This window comes from Humulus lupulus, chromosome 5 (genome assembly GCF_963169125.1).
Source record: "Humulus lupulus chromosome 5, drHumLupu1.1, whole genome shotgun sequence".
NCBI lineage: Eukaryota > Viridiplantae > Streptophyta > Magnoliopsida > Rosales > Cannabaceae > Humulus > Humulus lupulus.
Genome location: NC_084797.1, coordinates 18,134,479 through 18,154,304, shown reverse-complemented (window position 1 = coordinate 18,154,304; position 19,826 = coordinate 18,134,479). Strand labels below are relative to the sequence as shown.

Below are 19,826 nucleotides of genomic sequence, written 5' to 3'. Positions count from 1 at the left end.
CGGCTGGCCCAACTATGAAGTCTCTGTCTGATTTTAGTTATGATACTATCACAATCCATTGCTTTCCATTTTGTGGGGCGCAAAGGGATACCAAGATACATTAAAGGAAATTGACCCTCTGTCATGTTAGTTAACGACAGGAGCACTTCCTTCTCAGCTGCCGAAATTCCCCCAAAGTAAATGCGGGACTTGCCTTGGTTAATGTTCAGACCAGAAGCTAGAGAGAATGATCTGAATATCTGGTGTAAGATCTGAATAGACTTTTCCTGCGCATTTCAAACAAGAAGTAAGTCATCCGCAAAACAAAGATTAGTAATCTTTAAAGACTTACAAAGCGGATGAAATCTGAAATCCTTTCTTTTAGAAGCATCTTGAAGAGCTCGAGTGAGGTATTCCATTACAAGAACAAAGAGCAAAGGGGAGATAGGATCCCCTTGCCGCAGCCCCTTACCACCATTAAAACTACCATGCAGCTGACCATTTATTAGAATACAGTAAGCAGAGCCTCTCAAACACACCATAACCCATTTGATGAACCGGCCAGGGAACTTGTAAGCATGTAACAAATTTTCAAGAAAGTCCCAATCTATAGAATCGTAGGCTTTACTGAGATCTATTTTCATCAAACATCTAGGAGAAATACGCTTCCTATTGTAACCTTTAAGAAGGTCTTGAAGAATAAGAACATTATGCGCTAATGATCTATTCTTAACAAACGCTCCTTGATTTTGGCTAATCAACTTAGGAAGGATGGATTTCAGCCTATTGCAAAGAATTTTAGAAATGCACTTGTAGAGAGTATTGCAACATGCTATAGGGCGATAATCTGATGCATTCAAAGGATGACTCACCTTAGGGATGAGAGCCAAAATTGTGCTATTTAGAACCTTCGGAATATGGCCTGTAACAAAGAACTCTATCACTGCTGCCACTACCTCTCTACCTATATTAGGCCAAAGGCTCTTGTAAAACCCAGCACCAAAACCATCCGGACCAGGGCTTTTACCAACCTTTATGCTGAACATAGCTGATTTAACCTCTTGGTATGTAAAGGGTTTAATAAGCAAAGCTTGGTCATCAATATTAAGAGTGATACCCGACTGAATCACAGATGTATCAACAATGCCTGAAGCAGCACTAGGCCTGCCTAAGAAAGTCTGGAAGTGATTGGTATAATGGTTAATAACTTTTGAGTACTCCACTTCAACACTGCCATCTTCATCAACAAATGAAACAATTCTGTTAACTGCTTTCCTCTTCTTCAAACTGGCATAGAACATAGAGGAATTCCCATCTCCAAAGCGAATCCAATCTACCTTACTCTTTTGATATAAAAAGCTCGCAAAAGCAGCCTCTTGCATTTTGAATTCCCTATGAGTAGCACGCTCAGTATCCCTAAGAATCTGGTCATTCGGATTACTGAAAAGCTTGAGTTTAGCTTGCTGATACATCAGTTTACTATCCTCATAATTCTTGGTTACATTCCCGACTATTCTCCAATTGAACCGTCTCAAAACAACCTTAAGACGATTAAGCTTCCTCATAATTTGTTGCAACCCATACCCCTCCGAAGATAAAGACTCCATCCAGCTAGTCAAAACTGTAGTTTTAAACAAAGGGTGCTGTGACCACATGTTGAAGAAATGAAAAGGATATACTCCAGTCCTCTGAACAGTTATGTGTTTCAAGATAATAGCACAGTGGTCAGAGAAGACCTCCCAGCTAGCTATAGCACTGACATTAGGAAAAGTATCTAGCCAATCCTCATTAATAAACACTCTGTCAATCTTGGAAAAAATTCAATTAGTCCCATCTTGATTGTTCGACCACGTAAAATAAGAACCCAATAATTTCATTTCTTCCACTAGACCAAGATCTAACCACCTACGAGAATCCTCAACTTCTTTAGGAGATATAACCTTACCTCCCATTCGATCAGCTGCCTCAAAAACAGAGTTGAAATCACCCATGATAAGCCACGGTTTGACAGGAAGAGACATTGCAGATAACTCAGACCATAAAACCTTCCTACTCTCCAACTGGTTGGAACCATAGACCACAGTTAGACAAAAAGTCTGACCTGAAGTCCATAACTGAACCATACAATGAATAAACTGAGCATTATCGCTCAAGACATCAATCTTAACCCAGTTGGGTTTCCAGATAAGCAGAATCCTCCCTTCCAAACTCATACTACTGTAATAGTCCCAACCCTTGAAATTAGAATTCATAACTTCCTGAACTCTAGCACCCTTTATTTTGGTCTCCAACAGAGCACCAATACCAATTTTATTGATCTTGCAAATATCCAAAACTGATACCTGCTTATTCCTTTTATTCAATCCTCTAACATTCCAGCTCATTATACTGAAACTGTCCATTCAAGTTCAGTCAAATAGAAGGGTCATGGAGAAATTTCTTCTGTTCTTGAAGAACACTAAAAGCATTTTTCGAACTCTGAGTATCTTCAGTACTTTTAAGCTTGATTGTACCTAGTTTCTTTGGGGTAGTCCATTCTTGCTCCTTAGCAACTGCCTCTGACTGGGATTTCGTTTCCTTGGATATAGATAGCTGAGATAAGCTGTTATTTCCTTGTTTAGACAGGTTACTTGAAGTTTCCTGAGTATCAATCTTGGCTATAGATTCTGCTGGAACTTCCTTCTTCCTCCAAGCCAAATTCTCCCCATACTTGCAAGTTGCAGCAGAGTGCCCAAGTTTTTTACAGCTAGAACATCTGGTAGGCAGCCATTCATAATCAACCATCTGATCCATGATCTGTCCTCTCTCATTGATATAGCTAATAGACTTCGGTAGAGAGTCTGAGATTTCCATATCAACTAGGATGCGAGCAAACTTAATCATCGACCTATCTTTGGTTATCTTGTCAATCATTATTGGTTTCCCAATAGTGCTGACCAATGCACTCAGACAATTTGTACCCCAGTATTGCAAACCAAGGTCTGGAAGGCGAATCCAAACCAGGACGGATTTGATCGACTTCAGAGATTCCATATCAGTCGTCCATGGCCTGAGAATAACCGGCTTCTTATCAAAATGAACTACCCCAGATTCTAACACCAAATCTCGTGTTGCCTCATCCCTGAATGTAACCATCATAAACCCAGAGTTCATTCTTGCTACCTGAATTATCCCTAATTTCCCCCAAATCCGATTGAAAAACCCTTCAAACACTGATAACGGTGGGTTAGCACCCATCACAACACAGATCAAAGCAAATTTCCAGAAGGAAGCTTCCACTTCAATTTCCTCAACATCCAGTTGGGCTATCTTTTGACCATCCTTCTGAATCGGTTCTTTGAACTCAAGCTTCGTACCTCCCTGAAATGGCATAGACACCTTGAATCGAGACCATTTAGCCTTCGCAGCATCTTGGTATGTCTGATTTTCAACCTCTTCCGCCCATGAGGCTGACTCAACCTTCGTCGTAGATGGAGCTGATTCCACCACATCTAGAACCTCATTAACCAACGTAGGCACCGTCCCCTCAACAACCTCTTCACTTATTAGATCGGCCACCAGATCAGTTGGCAAAGTATCTATGGATGTAGGGAGTTCCGATCTAGCATCAACCTGAGCAAGCTTCCGCACTACCTTTCGTCGCCGCGCCATGGCAGGGAGAAAGCAGAGCTTCACGCTTATTTTGATGATGCGCAATGTTTGCTTAAGAGCCTTTATTAGTGTGCCGGGAGGGCATATTTGGTCCATGTGTGAATTAATTGATTAAATACATGATTATATGTTAAGTGTGCCTGTTTGATTATATGATTGTTAAATTGTGATTAAATGTTATAACTGTGAGAACCACATTATTATGTGGGTAAATCTGCAGCGTGCGACTTGAGGCGATCCTAGGGAGCTAGATAGCGGGAAATGTCACAACGGGGCTTAGTATTTGACTTTGGATAAGTCAGGGGTATTTTAGGTATCGGGTAGTTATTTAGACTATTGGGTTATAGAAATAAATATATGGAGAAATATTTGAGGATAGAAATCTTAGGCGAGAATATTGGGGAAATTTACCGTTTTGCCCTCGAGGATGTTTTCGGCACCCCGAGCCTCGGGATTGACTTAATTAATTAAGGATTAGACTAAGTTAATGAAAACAGGGGAAAAAATACAACCTGACTTATACTCTCTCTCTCTCCTCTTCTCTTCCCTTTTCTCTCCCAAGAAATTACAGAAACCCAAGGGAAAATTAGCTGGAACTTAGTGATTTGGGCTGGAAATTTGTAGGTTAACCTGGTGCTCAGCTAAGTGAACTCAACCAAGTTTAAGGTAAGGACTTAACTATGTTTCTGAGCATTTGAATTTTGAGTTTTGACTGGGTTTTAAGGGAGTTTATGGTTTTGATGTTTAAAGGTTGAATTAAGCTGAGAAACTTGGATTGTAGCTCAGGGATTTGCCAAGAAGGTGGTTCAGCAAAAGAGGTAAGCTTCAATTCGTTATTCAGGGGTTAAAGTTTGAGTGTTACATGACTAGTTTTGGTGTTTTGGGATGCTGGGTTTCAGAGGATCAAAATGGAGTTTTAGTGGGTTTCTAAGCTGAATTTCAGTTAAGATATGTTGTTAGAGTCATGATAAAGGTTCTGTGATTGATGGGTTTTGAGTTAGGATGCTTTGGAATGGTTTTGGATGGGGTTAGAATGCTAGAAATGGAGGTTTTTCTGGGCACGAAGGGGAGGGCCGCGACTCTGTTCTAGAGCGCTGCGGCCCTACTAAGCAAGATAGCCAAGGAGGCTCGGCCAGGGGAGAGCGCTGCGGCGCCCTTGGGAAGGGTCGTGGCGCGTGTCTGATTCCAGGGATGACCTTGGCTCTATTTTAGGGCAGGACCGCGGCTAGGTTTCAAGGGCCATAGCCCTTAGGTGCACACTTGAACATTTGGGGATTTTAGGCACGGGAATGTAGCCTAGGGTGCTCGGGATCGATTCCCCCACCGTGCTTGGTGGAATTCGATGTCCTGGAAGCTAGTATTGTATCCAGAAACCCTTATTTGAATATTAATGGAATCCAATATCTTGGTTGTGGCTAGGTGTTAAGGCTAGGGCTCGGGAACAGATCGTGCTCGAGGAGCGTCGCTCGTAATCAGTGAACGTAGAGACTAAAGGTAAGAAAACTACACCTGGTTGTATATTTGTAATGGGACTAAGGGTTCCCTAATGTGTATGCTTGGAAGGATGGTATTATGCCATGTAAACTAAATAGTGAACCAACGGCCTAAGAGTGCCAAGGGTTACACTAGCGCACGGGGCGTGGCTTGGCCACTGGTAACCGAGGACAGCTTGATATGCATTGAGCTCGGTTTAAGCAGGCCGGAGTCAGTGGGATAAACAGAGGGTGCGACCTAATTTTTCGGCCCTGATTATTATGTGACCTATTTATTATGTGATTTGACTGTTAGAATGATTAATTGCATTGCTGATTATGAATATGTGTTAAGTGATTAATGTGGAATAAGAAGTGTTTTGTCATGCTTAATGAATTAACTATCTGTTACTATTAATGGCATTTCCTGTTATGTTTTCTTACTGTGCCTTGGCTCATGGGTGCTACGTGGTGCAGGTAAAGGTAAGGGAAAACTTGATTAGCCCTGATTTGGAGAGCTCTGCGAGCGGAATATACATAACCAGCTGCTTAGCCGCCACGGTTAAGGTTTAGGCAGGGACACGAGACCCAGAAATGTTCATTTTGCCTTAGTATGGCTGACAGTTGTCTGTATTTTGGGGAGTCTATAATCCAACTTTTAAACTCCGTTTCTTTTGGGATCCCATGTATATAACTGTTTAATTATATAAAGTGAAACTTTTGAGACCAAAACCTTTTTAACTTTAGCTCACACATGTTTAGTGACACGTTTTTAAATTAATGACTTGATTAGCAAGTCTTGCACCTTTATAAGTACACAGTGTAGCAGTCTTGGCTATCTAGGGCATTACAACTTGGTATCAGAGCGTCCTAGTTTTAAGGGTTCCTGAGGACCGGCTAGACATGTACATTCGCTGCTAGAGACAAGCTCAAATTAGGGTTCGGTAATGTGTATATGTGTTTATATGCTTATATGCCTGAAATGAGTTATGAATGTTGTTATTTATTGGATTAATAGGAAGCATGAGATACTAATAGGGCCTGGTCCTTGACTGTTGTGTGAGAATATTGAGGCATGTTCATTAGCATCGCCATGCATGTAAATGAATATTTGGATGATTAATCGTATATTGTGCATGGATGAATGTTTGTTTCATAGCTATTGTGTGACGGGATTAGAGGCATGCTTATTAGCAGTCGGTGCATGTGGATGGGTGCCTATATGTTGATTGTTTGTGATTGGTTATGTTCCATTGGTGGATTTTGGAGAAGTTTTTTACCCTGTCATCATAGTCTGACTGCCGAGTCGTTGATTGCAGATTGACTTGGATAGCTATGTGTCCAAGAAAATCTACGCGACTAGCCAGCACTAGGTCCGAGACCGGGGATGATGACCAGGGCTAGATCCCTTCGTCAGTCCCTAAGAACTGGCAGCAGCTTATGGCAGATATGCAGGCCCGATTACAGAGCCAGGATGAATAGATTTGCCTACTGCGATAGCAGGCTCCATCAGGGAGCGCTGCCTCTATTGTACCACCTGCAGTGGTACCCGTTGTTCAGTCTGGGGAGGTTAAGAACAGGTGGGAGCCATTATATGAACGGTTTAGGAAGCAGCAACCTCCAATCTTTGAAGGGGGACCTGATCCACTCAAGGCTAAGCAGTGGCTGACTTGATTACGACTGTTCTGGATTTCACGAGGATAGAGGGACATGATAGAGTGGCCTGTGCCAAGTATATGTTGAGAGAAGATGCACGCATCTGGTGGGAAGTGGCATCGCAGACCAGGGATGTTACTGCTTTGAGTTGGGAAGGTTTCAGAGATTTGTTCAGTCAGAAATATTACAATGTTGCCGTCAGGGCAACAAAAGTTAATGAGTTCGTGGGTTTGGTGCAGGGCAATATTACCATTACTGAATATGCCCTAAAATTTGGCATGCTTGCAAAGTTTGCACCAGATCTTGTGCCTATTGATGCTGCTAGGCATGATAGATTCATCAGAGGGCTTAATGCTATGATAGCCCGAGATGTCAGGATCACAACGGTACTTGGAGGAACAACTTATGCCCAGGCTGTTGAGAAGGTTCTTACCGCAGAGGAAGCGGAGAACAAGATTTGGAGGGAAAGTGCGGTGAGGCATGAGGGTCGCAGAGTGGTGCCTCCTTATTCAGGGACGGGTAGGGGTGGAGGCCCCAGTGACTTCAAGAGAAAGGCTCCGGACACTTCGACCACTACTGGTCCCGATAGGAGGGGCCGGGGTGGTCAGGGTGGCCGTCAGGGTGGAAGCGAGGCATGTCGAACTTATCTGGAGTGCCCGAGGTGTAGAAGATGCCATCTGGACGAGTGTCGGGCCAAGGCTTGCTTTTTGTGCGGAATAGTAGGGTATCTCAGGAAAGACTGCTCAACAGTGAAGAAAGGTGAAGCAGGGAAGGTGGATAGCTTGACTCCAGCTCGAGTATTCACCTTGACTCAGGCAGAGGCTGAGGCGAGTCCCTCGGTAGTGACAGGTCAGCTTTCTAGCGCTGGCACTCCTTTTACTGTATTGATTGATTCTGGTGCTACACATTCCTTTGTTTCTAGTAGAGTGATTGATAGACTATGTAGACCTAGTGAATATCAGACTGCAGGGTTTGGGACTTTATTGCCTACAGAGGAACTGGTAGTTTCTAGGAGGATTAGGGGACTGCCAGCGATGGTTGATAGCAGGGAACTTTCAGTGGATTTGATTGAGTTAGACATGGAGGATTTTGACATGATTCTAGGGATGGACTGGTTGGTCAGATATGGGGCTACCATTGACTGTAGGAAGAGATGGTGGCTTTTGAGCCTGAGGGCGAGGATCCTTTTTGCTTTTGTGGGTGTGGTATGTGGACCCCGCGTACCCATGATTTCAGCGTTGAGAGCCAGAGACTTGTTACAGGGAGGATGCATAGGTTTTCTGGCCAATGTAGTGGATACTACTAGGGTTATGCTGGTAGGGCTGGGAGAGACTAGATTGGTGTGTGAGTTTTTGGATGTATTTCTTGAGGATCTACTAGGGTTGTCGCCACGCAGGGAGATTCAGTTTGAGATTGAGTTAGCATTGGGGACAGAACCGGTATCAAGGACACCATATAGGATGGCTCCAGCTGAGTTGAAGGAACTAAAGATACAGTTGCAGGAGCTTCTGGATTTGGGATTCATCAGACCTAGTTATTCACCATGGGGTGCTCTAGTGTTATTTGTTAAGAAGAAGGATGGGACGTTGAGGATGTGTATAGACTACCGAGAATTGAACAAGTTGACCATAAAGAATAAGTACCCTCTACCAAGGATTGATGACTTGTTCGATCAGCTATAGGGAAAGATGGTGTTCTCAAAGATTGATCTACGATCTGGTTATCACCAGCTGAGGATCAAAGATGAGGATATACCAAAGACAGCCTTCCAGTCGCGATATGGGCACTATGAGTTCTTGGTCATGTCTTTTGGTTTGACCAATGCCCCAGCAGCTTTTATGGATTTGATGAACAGGGTGTTCAAGGACTTCTTAGATCAGTTCGTCATTGTCTTCATCGACGACATCTTGGTATAATCCAGTTTAGAGGCAGAGCATGAGCAATATCTTCGACAGGTTTTACAGAGGTTAAGGGAGCATCAGTTGTATGCCAAGTTTAAGAAGTGTGAATTTTGGTTGCCAAAGGTGACTTTTCTTGGGCATATAGTTGGTGCAGAAGGGATTAAGGTGGATCCGTCCAAGGTGGAAGCAGTAAGAGATTGGCCGAGGCCAAGGAACGCCTCAGAGGTGCGGAGTTTCCTTGGGTTGGCATGTTATTATAGACGGTTCGTAGAGGGGTTTTCAAAGATTTCTTCACCGATGACAGAATTGACAAGAAAGAATCAGAAGTTTGTTTGGCCAGAGAAGTGTGAGAACAGTTTCCAAGAGTTGAAGCGACGACTTATTTCTGCACCAGTGTTGAGTCTTCCTTCGGAGGAAGGGAAGTTTGCGGTTTACTGTGATGCATTGAGGATGGGTTTAGGCTGCGTGCTGAAGTAGAATGAGAAAGTTATAGCCTATGCATCTCGGCAGCTGAAGGAGTATGAGCAGCGGTATCCTATTCATGATTTGGAACTGGCGGCAGTGGTATTCTTACTAAAGGTTTGGTGGCATTATTTGTATGGGGAGAAGTGTGAGATATACACTGATCACAAGAGTTTGAAATATTTCTTCACACAAAAAGATCTGAACATGAGACAGAGGCGTTGGTTGGAGCTGGTTAAGGATTATGACTATGATATCCTTTACCACCCAGGGAAAGCCAATGTGGTGGCAGATGCGTTGAGTAGGAGGGGCCCAGGACAATTGTATAGTTCCACCTAGATCTCAAGGGAGTTAGCAGATGAAATGACCAGAGCAATGATAGAATTGGTGGTAGGTTAGTTAGCTAATATTACCCTGCATTCAACCCTGCTAGAGAGGATTAAGGAGGGACAATTGGTGGATGTACAGTTGCAGGAAGTCAGGCAGCATGTTTTAGCGGAGACAACTAAGGATTATTCTGTCTCTAAGACTGGTATGCTTCGATATTAGGGGCAGATTTGTGTTCCAGCAGATGAGGGGATCAAACGAGAGATACTGGATGAGTCACACACTACGCCATACTCGTTTAATCTGGGTACCACGAAGATGTATCAGGATCTACGGACATTATATTGGTGGCCCAGGATTAAGAAGGATGTGGTAGAGTATTTGTCTAGATGTTTGACATGTCAGCAGGTAAAGGCTGAGCATCAGCAACCAGCGGATTGCTTCAGTCTTTGGGTATCCCAGAATGGAAGTGGGAGGACATCACCATGGATTTTGTAGGAGGGTTACCCAGAACAGTGGGACTTTGTGACTCGGTGTGGGTGATAGTGGACAGATACACCAAGTCAGCTCACTTTCTGCCAGTGAGGTCGACCTTTACAATGGAATAGTATGCAGAGTTGTATGTGAGGGAGATAGTTCACCTCCATGGGGTTCCAAAGTCTATTGTGTCAGATCGAGATCCCATCTCTACCTCCAAGTTTTGGGGAGCTCTACAAAGAGCTACGGGGACTCAGTTGAAGTTTAGCACAACTTTTCATCCTCAGACTGATGGACAGTCTGAGAGGACAATTCAAGTATTGGAGGACATGCTTAAGGCGTGTGTGATTGATTTTGAGGGGTCTTGGAGTAAGTACTTACCGTTGATTGAATTCTCGTATAACAACAGCTATCAGTCCACAGTTGGGGTGGCCCCTTATGAGATGTTACATGGGAGAAAATGTAGATCACCCATACATTGGGATGAGATGGGTGAGAGGAGGTACTTAGGGCCAGATATGGTTCAGAAGACTAATGAGGCTATTGAGAAGATTCGAGCCAGAATGCTTGCATCGCAGAGTAGATAGAAAAGCTACGCTGATCCTAAGCATAGGAATGTGGAGTTCTAGGTTGGGGACCAAGTGTTTCTACGAGTCTCATCATTGAGAGGGGTAAGGAGATTTGGAGTGAAGGGCAAGCTGAGCCCTCGGTTTTTTGGACCTTTTGAGATCTTGGAGAGGATTGGACAGGTGGCTTATAGGTTGGCCTTGCCACCGTCGCTGTCAAGGGTTCACGATGTATTCCATGTCTCCATGCTGCGAAAGTATGTTTCAGATACAACGCATGTACTGAGGTATGAGGACTTAGAGTTACAGACGGATTTATCCTATGAAGAGCGACCAGTCCAGATTTCGGATCGGAAGGACAAAGTCTTACGAAATAAGACAATCCCGTTAGTTAAGGTGTTGTGGAGAAATAGCAAGGTCGAGGAAGCGACTTGGGAGTTGAAGACATCGATGCGGGATCAGTATCCTGAGCTATTCAGGTAAATTTCGAGGACGAAATTCTCGGTAGGAGGGGATAGTTGTAACGACCCAAAATCACTAATATGGCTTAAGAGCATTGATTAGTGTGCCGGGAGGGCATATTTGGTCCATGTGTGAATTAATTGATTAAATACATGATTATATGTTAAGTGTGCCTGTTTGATTATATGAATGTTAAATTGTGATTAAATGTTATAACTTTGAGAACCACATTATAATGTGGGTAAATCTGCAGCGTGCGACTTGAGACGATCCTAGGGAGCTAGATAGCGGGAAATGTCACAACGGGGCTTAGTATTTGACTTTGGATAAGTCAGGGGTATTTTAGGTATCGGCCAGTTATTTAGACTATTGGGTTATAGAAATAAATATATGGAGATATATTTGAGGATAGAAATCTTAGGCGGGAATATTGGGGAAATTTACCGTTTTGCCCTCGGGTATGTTTCAGGCACCCCGAGCCTCGGGATTGACTTAACTGATTAAGGATTAGACTAAGTTAATGAAAACAGGGGAACAAATACAATCCGACTTATAATCTCTCTCTCTCTCTCTCTCCTCTTCTCTTCCCTTTTCTCTCCCAAGAAATTACAGAAACCCAAGGGAAAATCAGCTGGAACTTAGTGATTTGGGCTGGAAATTTGTAGGTTAATCTGGTGCTCAGCTAAGTGAACTCAACCAAGTTTAAGGTAAGGACTGAACTATGTTTCTGAGCATTTGACTTTTGAGTTTTGACTAGGTTTTAAGGGAGTTTATGGTTTTGATGTTTAAAGGTTGAATTAAGCTGAGAAACTTGGATTGTAGCTCAGGGATTTGCCAAGAAGGTGGTTCAGCAAAAGAGGTAAGCTTCAATTCGTTATTCAGGGGTTAAAGTTTGAGTGTTACATGACTAGTTTTGGTGTTTTGGGATGCTGGGTTTCAGAGGATCAAAATGGAGTTTTAGTGGGTTTCTAAGCTGAATTTCAGTTAAGATATGTTGTTAGAGTCATGATAAAGGTTCTGTGATTGATGGGTTTTGAGTTAGGATGCTTTGGAATGGTTTTGGATGGGGTTAGAATGCTAGAAATGGAGGTTTTTCTGGGCACGAAGGGGAGGGCCGCGACTCTGTTCTAGAGCGCTGCGGCCCTACTAAGCAAGATAGCCAAGGAGGCTCGGCCAGGGGAGAGCGCTGCGGCGCCCTTGGGAAGGGTCGTGGCGCGTGTCTGATTCCAGGGATGACCTTGGCTCTATTTTAGGGCAGGACCGCGGCTAGGTTTCAAGGGCCATAGCCCTTAGGTGCACACTTGAACATTTGGGGATTTTAGGCACGGGAATGTAGCCTAGGGTGCTCGGGATCGATTCCCCCACCGTGCTTGGTGGAATTCGATGTCCTGGAAGCTAGTATTGTATCCAGAAACCCTTATTTGAATATTAATGGAATCCAATATCTTGGTTGTGGCTAGGTGTTAAGGCTAGGGCTCGGGAACAGATCGTGCTCGAGGAGCGTCGCTCGTAATCAGTGAACGTAGAGACTAAAGGTAAGAAAACTGCACCTGGTTGTATATTTGTAATGGGACTAAGGGTTCCCTAATGTGTATGCTTGGAAGGATGGTATTATGCCATGTAAACTAAATAGTGAACCAACGGCCTAAGATTTCCAAGGGTTACACTAGCGCACGGGGCGCGGCTTGGCCACTGGTAGTCGAGGATAGCTTGATATGCACTGAGCTCGGTTTAAACGGGCCGGATTCAGTGGGATAAACAGAGGGTGCGGCCTAAGTTGTCGACCCTGATTATTATGTGACCTATTTATTATGTGATTTGACTGTTAGAATGATTAATTGCATTGCTGATTATGAATATGTGTTAAGTGATTAATGTGGAATAACAAGTGTTTTGTCATGCTTGATGAATTAACTATCTGTTGCTATTGGTGGCATTGCCTGTTATGTTTTCTTGCTGGGCCTTGGCTCACGGGTGCTACGTGGTGCAGGTAAAGGCAAGGGAAAACTTGATCAGCCCTGATTTGGAGAGCTCTGCGAGCGAAATATACTTGACCAGCTGCTCAGCCGCCACAGTTGAGGTTTAGGCCGGGACGCGAGACCCAGAAATGTTCATTTTGCCTTAGTATTGCTCACGGTTGTCTGTATTTTGGGGAGTCTGTAATCCAACTTTTAAACTCAGTTTCTTTTGGGATCCCATGTATATAACTGTTTAATTATGTAAAGTGAAACTTTTGAGAACAAAACCTTTTTAACCCTAGCTCACACATGTTTAGTGGCACGTTTTTAAATTAATGACTTGATTAGCAAGTCTTGCACCTTTATAAGTACACAGTGTAGCGACCTTGGCTATCCAGGGCGTTACAATTATATTATATTATAATATAATATTTTAGATTAAATAAATGTGACAAAGAGTGTCAAATTTTGTAACATATACTAGAGAGTTACAATGTAACGCCCTGGATAGCCAAGACCGTTACATTGTGTGTTTGTAAAGGTGCTAGGCTTGCTAATCAAGTCATTTAATTAAAAATAAGTTATTGAAACTATCGTGGAACTAGGGTTAAAGGATTTTGGTCTCAAAAGCTTTACCTTTTATAAATAAACATTATATTTAAAACATGGGATCCCAAAAATAATAAGATTAAGACCGTTTACAAAAGATTCAGGATTTAAATACAGTAATTAGCCATACTAAGGCAAAACAGACTGTTAATCATTCCTTGTCCTGATCCACTCCTCAGCCATGGCGGCCGAACAACTGGCTATCACTACACCAAACAACAATTACCATAACACATCATTATACTACTATTTAAAAAGAGTTATGGTATATTATCAAAGTTTCAGGCGGCAAATAAAATAAAAAAGTGCCAATTTCCCTTTGACCCATTTCCCATTTCCCTTTGACCCATTTCCCGTAGACCTATCTCTCTCGGTCTCTCACTCCCTTCACGGAAGACAAATGCTGAGAAGAGGCACATCTCCTCTCTCTCGGATCCCTTTCTCCCACCAGACCTCTCTTCTTCCCTCTTTCTCTCTCACCTGTCTTAATGGAACCCGACCTTCCTTATCATCGGCAAACAGCGCAAATGACGGGCTCATGGGTCTTGTGAAAACAATGGGCTCAGGGTCATGGGTGGCTCGGTCTCACGAAGGGGGTGGGTGGCTCGGTCTCTTGGAGGGGGTGGGTGGCTCGGTCTTGCAGATGGGTCCGAGCCCCCTCTTCTTTCTTCTTGAAATTTTGGTAAAATGTGAATCTCTCTAATTAAATTATTTATTTATTATATCTTCTTGTGGTGAAATTCTTCTCCTAACATACATTTCTTGTGTTGGTTGATTCAGACTAGCTTCCATATGAAGCTGTTTAAGGGTGGTAAGTTGGACCGTAACCGAATACCTGAAGCAGCTTTAATGGCACGATCTTACCTTCCAAGCAAGGTGTCAGAGATAGTTGCAATTTGGAGAGATGACCTAAAGAAGGTTAGTTTCTAGCTTCACTTATTTTGCATTTAAACCAAATATGAAGGTGTTTTACTTTTCGTTTGTTGTCAGAGCTTAAAACACAATCCCAATCTAAGTTCTATTCTTTACAAATTAATTTTCTTGTTTGGCTTTCAGGAAATTGCTATCAAAGCCCAAAGTGAATCAAAGTGGAAGCAGCTGGGAGAATTAGCTATGTCCATTGGGCAGGGATTCTCTTTCATTTATTTTTTATGAGAAGGATTTAAAATAGTATCCCCTTTCATCTCACCCTTTAGTTCACTCGAGTACAGCTTCCACTTAAATACTTATCTTAACCCATTATGTTTTAAAGTATTTAATGTATTTTACTTACCTATGGAACTGCGTTCACATTATCTTTTAGTCATTATGTATGCACAAGAGGCATCTTTTTCTTTGACATGAATATTGTATCATGAAGCTGATAGTACAAAGAGTAATATAAGTTCAAAATTTCAGATAAGTGGCCTACTTTTGAACATTTCATGATGAGTAATGAGTAATGATCTTGAAATTATTACCAGGTCATTGAGCATGGTCTGGGACATCTGCCATTTACAGAAAAACAGGTGGTCACTCCAACTGGTAAGCTGACAGTCAAATGGAATTTTTTAGTTCTTTGTCCCTTTCAGTTTTCTGTATTTCATTTTTAATGGGTTCCTTCAGCTTATATGTGAAAAAATTACTTATCATATTGTAACTTTTCCTTTTTTCTTTTTTTAAACAGGAAATTTTTTAGCATATGAGTAACATTAGCTTCTTGTCTGAATGTGAGGGCATTAACTGTTTAGCCTCAACAATTAAGTGCCACTACTCATATTAGAAAAGCAAAGCATTATGTTGTCAGTACTGCAAATCTCTAGAAAGGAAAATCTAATATTAACTGTCCTAATATGACAGTTTAGGACCCATGCTTCATATGCATGTTTGCTGTTCAAAGACTAAAGTTAGTTTATGCTGTATAGATGATACCTTCATTATTTTGTTTTCTTTTTCTAATTTTGATTTCACTAAGAGAGTCCAATTTCTTGAAACTGTAATTGCTGATAGCTAATTTACATCTCCTGTCTTTCGCAGAGTCCGTGTATACTGGTGTAGATTTCTGTAAGAGATTATGTGGTGTGTCTATAATCAGGAGGTAATTTTGCAAAGCAATTGTGGCATGAGTTTTTTTGTCAGTTTTTCATATAAATTTTATATTTGGAAGCAAACTCTAGAGGATTTCTATTCTTGGGCCAAAAAATAAGATTCAAAGCTGTAATTTTTCACAATGTACTAATTCGATATATTCTCATTGCACACTTATTCTTGTCATTACAGCGGTGAGAGTATGGAGAATGCTCTGAGAGCATGTTGTAAGGGAATCAAGATTGGGAAAATTCTAATCCATAGAGAAGGAGACAATGGCTAGCAGGTTTCGATTCCCTCTATTCTAATCCTCTTTTTTATTTCCATTTAATGTGATAAACATTTCCAAGTCTATACTTTACATTTATTCAATAAGACCAAATAAGAAAAGAAGAAGAAAGAAAAAAGTCTACTGTTCTTAAAGATTATAAAAATCTGAAATCATCAATTACTGAAGTCTACATATGTTATATTTATTACACTCTTTGTTTCAAGGATGGAATCATGAAACTATACAATTAATTTCAGTCACATGAAAATGATGATTTTTTTGGACATTTGAGTTGGAATGTGTTTCTTTATGTTAAGTTTGAACCATTAATGAATATAGTTTTATTTTGTCTCTCCATCTTTTTACTGTCAATTCTAAGTGCATTTTGTTTGCTTTGTTGCTAAAATTCAATTAATACACTGTTTCATATTGCATTTTCACAGATCAAAAACTCACAAGCCAGGTCCATGAAATTGTTGGACGAATTAACGACAGATTTGGAACATTGACAGCTGTTCCAATACATCACTTGGTTCGTTTATGGCCATCTTAGTCAGTAATTACTGTATGAATGGACAATTTATATCTCACTATATTCTTTTTGGGCTATTTGGTATTTGGAAAAATGTTTTAAGTGTTGTTGACAGTTGTGTATACTGAACCGTATCTTATCATTGTTAGATTAAGCAATCACACTTTGTCTTGCTTGGCGTATTTTGGAGGAAGATGAGTATCAGGAATGGTCTTCGATGTTTAAAGAGGCCAGTACAGTGGTTGATAGAGAGGAAAACACCTAAAGCACACAAACTCATTCACATGTCATGATTTTTCTGTCTATCCACTCCCTTTACTTCACTACTCTGTGTAGTGGAGACTAGCTGAGGTCTGTCAAAGATTAGAACATGATCTTGTGATCCTTGGGGTTACCGATAGAAGACCATTTACAGGTGACATAATGCACTTATTACTTTTTTCTAACATATATATGTGTGTATATTTTCTACTAATTGCAGAGTGCTCAGTAGAAGGGGAAACATATTTAGATTAGGGATACTATTGCTTGGATTGTACTAGATACTGATAGTTGTGATATTTTAAACTGTAATTGTCAGGATGGGGTACCAGAAACAATAAAGGCATTCAGAAAAGCAGGAATCAATTTCTGGATGCTTACTGGTGACAAGCAGAATACTGCAATACAGATTGCTCTTTCTTGCAATTTTGTTTCACCAGGTAGTCAAACTAATTGGATTATTAACTTGTGTTTTGTTCATTTTATTGTTTGAAGCAGCCTAATTATTTAAGCAGAAAAATTTGTGTCTTGGACTGAATTAACTGGTCATAGCGAATTGAGATGGATGTGAATATCTTGTTTTGTAACCACTTTAACATCATTTATGATTTTAGCAACTATAGAATGAAAACATAATTCTCTCTATTCTTGTTGTTTCTCCTAATCTTGCTTGCTGTTTTGAACTTGTGTATATTCTTAGTTTGTTAATTTTCACTATCTTTATAAGAAATTTAACCAAAAGATCTTAGTTAAACTAGATTTTTTATATTTAGATTTGATTTATACATGTCTCTAATGTTTTATGCAGCCACATGTTGACTTTGGATTAAAAGTACTTGGTGCAAATGCTATGTCCATTCCTGGCCTATATGGGTTTGTCCAGGTAGAGTACTCGTTTAAGTTTCGTTGATTGAGGCTTAGTTGAATAAACACATAAATACATGCATCCATCTTATAGACAAACATAATTTTCTGAGAGTACATATTAATCCTAATATAGTAACTAAATGAATATTGCTTGCAGTTTTTACTTATCTTTTTTATATTATTCAGAGATGTTTCATTCTGTTCCTTACTACTATTTCTTTTATTATTATTTTCTGCCTCAGGAAATGATTAAAGATCAAGTTGCAAACATGTATTTATGGCTCAAATCTCTAGAAGTACAAAGTATGGATCCAACAAAGTAACGATCTGAGCCCAAGGTCAGTATACATTTTCTTTTTCAGTCATGCTTTTTGTAGTTGAAAAGTTTAGGTATCTCTTTTTCCATTATTTCAGGTAAGGCATCTAGGACACTTAGCTGGTGGTGCTTTAACCAATGCATTGGGTGCTGGAAGAAAATGGTAAGCAATATAAATCAATTAGTGAAGGGTTCAACTCTGTTTATTTTAGTCTAAACAATTATTGTTCCAATGTTGAAGAGTCATGCCAATTCAACAACATTATGGGAAAGAATCTGCAGGCATAAGAAACCTGTTGTAGAACCTAGACAATCTTCTTTATTTTCTGAGTCACTTGAGGTTACTTACATTAGTACTAGCTATATAGACATTATAAGCAAATAGGATTGGCGATTTAAAGTGCTCACTTGTATGTCTAGTGTTTTTGTATCTGAACTTCAAGATGGTTAAGTTCCTGGATTAGTTTTTCTGCCTTTGCTCTTTTAAATTCTGATCCTGGCTCTCTGTTAGAATCATTTAAGCTGGTAGGTGTTACTTCATGTTAAGTTAATGTACATATAAGCATCAACATCTTTTGGGAATATACATATTTTTGTAACATTATCTTGTAAACTGGTCTGTTTTGATGATATTTTGTAAAATGGCTTCTAGACTATAGATATAATATCAAATACATAAGCTATCATGCTAAATAATTACAAAAAATGCTGGAAGTTTTAACTGTTACATATTTGATAAGATTTATACATAGTCTATATATATATATAGGCTACTATAATCATCAATTCTAGTGTGCTTGATAGGTAAGGATGGTGGTTGATGAGAGCTCAGGAGGATTTGGTTTCACAGGGAAGAATGAGATTATCAATGGGAAGGCAGCTGTAATTAGGTTCTTGCTGTTGTTGGATTTTGAGCTATTGACTAGTAAAGGTATTCTTAAGGGAACAGGCTTCTTGGACTTTATTTATTCTATTTCAAATGCTTTGCAATAGTCTCAGGAATTAATCATATTCCTCTTAAATGAGATGAGGAAGTTTTAAAGGCTTTGTTGAGTTCACTGTGTTTTTATGTTATAATCTTTCTTTATGTTATTGTTTTGTGTAGAAACTAGGATGATCTATATAGTTTCTTCTTCTTCATGTTTTCTACAGTATATATCTTTTACCAAACTGTACAATAACGCTTTTGAAGTAATGAAAATGCCTTCGCAGAGCTAAGTATATTGGTCACAGGGTAATTTTTTTCTTCAAAATTGATTTATTTATTGGTCATAGGGTGTTTGCCACATTAACTCCAAAGAATTTTGATGTCTTTTATCCTTACTTACATCTTTTGTTTCCACTTTCATATCTCCATGACTTTCCTAAATCAATGAAAGCCAATTCCTTTGACCAAAGTTATGTATAATATGTTATAAGAAACTGTTTAGTTATCACCCATATTAGAGAGAAAGAGAGAAATCAGGCTCTCCTAGATCTACATATAATCTTCTTAATCTCAATAGATAGACCAAATTGGTTATAAAATCTGGTATGCAAATGAGACCCTTATAGTTTAATGAATAATACCTTCTACAAACTCTAAGGCCCGTAGAGGAGAGGTTGTATATTGATTTATATATTGTCTATATGTTTAATTTTGTATTAAGTATGCTTGGTATCATTTGTTAATGATCTATCACTAGTTTATTAATTATTCATTCATGGAATACTAGGAAAATACAGAACAATGATATTGACTATATATCTTTTATATAATTGAAATTAGCTAAATTATACTTTCCTTATAGAAAAACTAAGCATTAAGCTTGTGGGGTAAACTAGTTCACTGATCTAGTGGTCTAAACTAATTGATTTTTTTCATTATTGAAAAAAAAATGGAGACATGGTCCTAGTTAAATTGCTGTAAAAATAACTACTTTGAAGTAAGATATGATTGATTGGAGTTTTGAGATATGTGCATCAGATTAGCTTAATAATGCAGATGTTTAC

General features: G+C 40.1%; 2 long non-coding RNA genes across 2 annotated transcripts; both read left to right on the top strand.

The window, feature by feature from the left end:
- The first annotated feature begins 14,982 nt into the window (after nt 1-14,982).
- LOC133780294 (uncharacterized) lies at nt 14,983-15,868 on the top strand. Its single transcript, XR_009869217.1, has 3 exons — nt 14,983-15,044; nt 15,537-15,597; nt 15,780-15,868. It is a non-coding gene; the product is annotated as an uncharacterized LOC133780294 (long non-coding RNA).
- Nucleotides 15,869-17,437: 1,569 nt separating this feature from the next.
- On the top strand, nt 17,438-19,031 carry LOC133780293 (uncharacterized). Its single transcript, XR_009869216.1, has 4 exons — nt 17,438-17,534; nt 17,761-17,856; nt 17,933-17,997; nt 18,639-19,031. It is a non-coding gene; the product is annotated as an uncharacterized LOC133780293 (long non-coding RNA).
- The last annotated feature ends 795 nt before the right edge of the window (nt 19,032-19,826 follow it).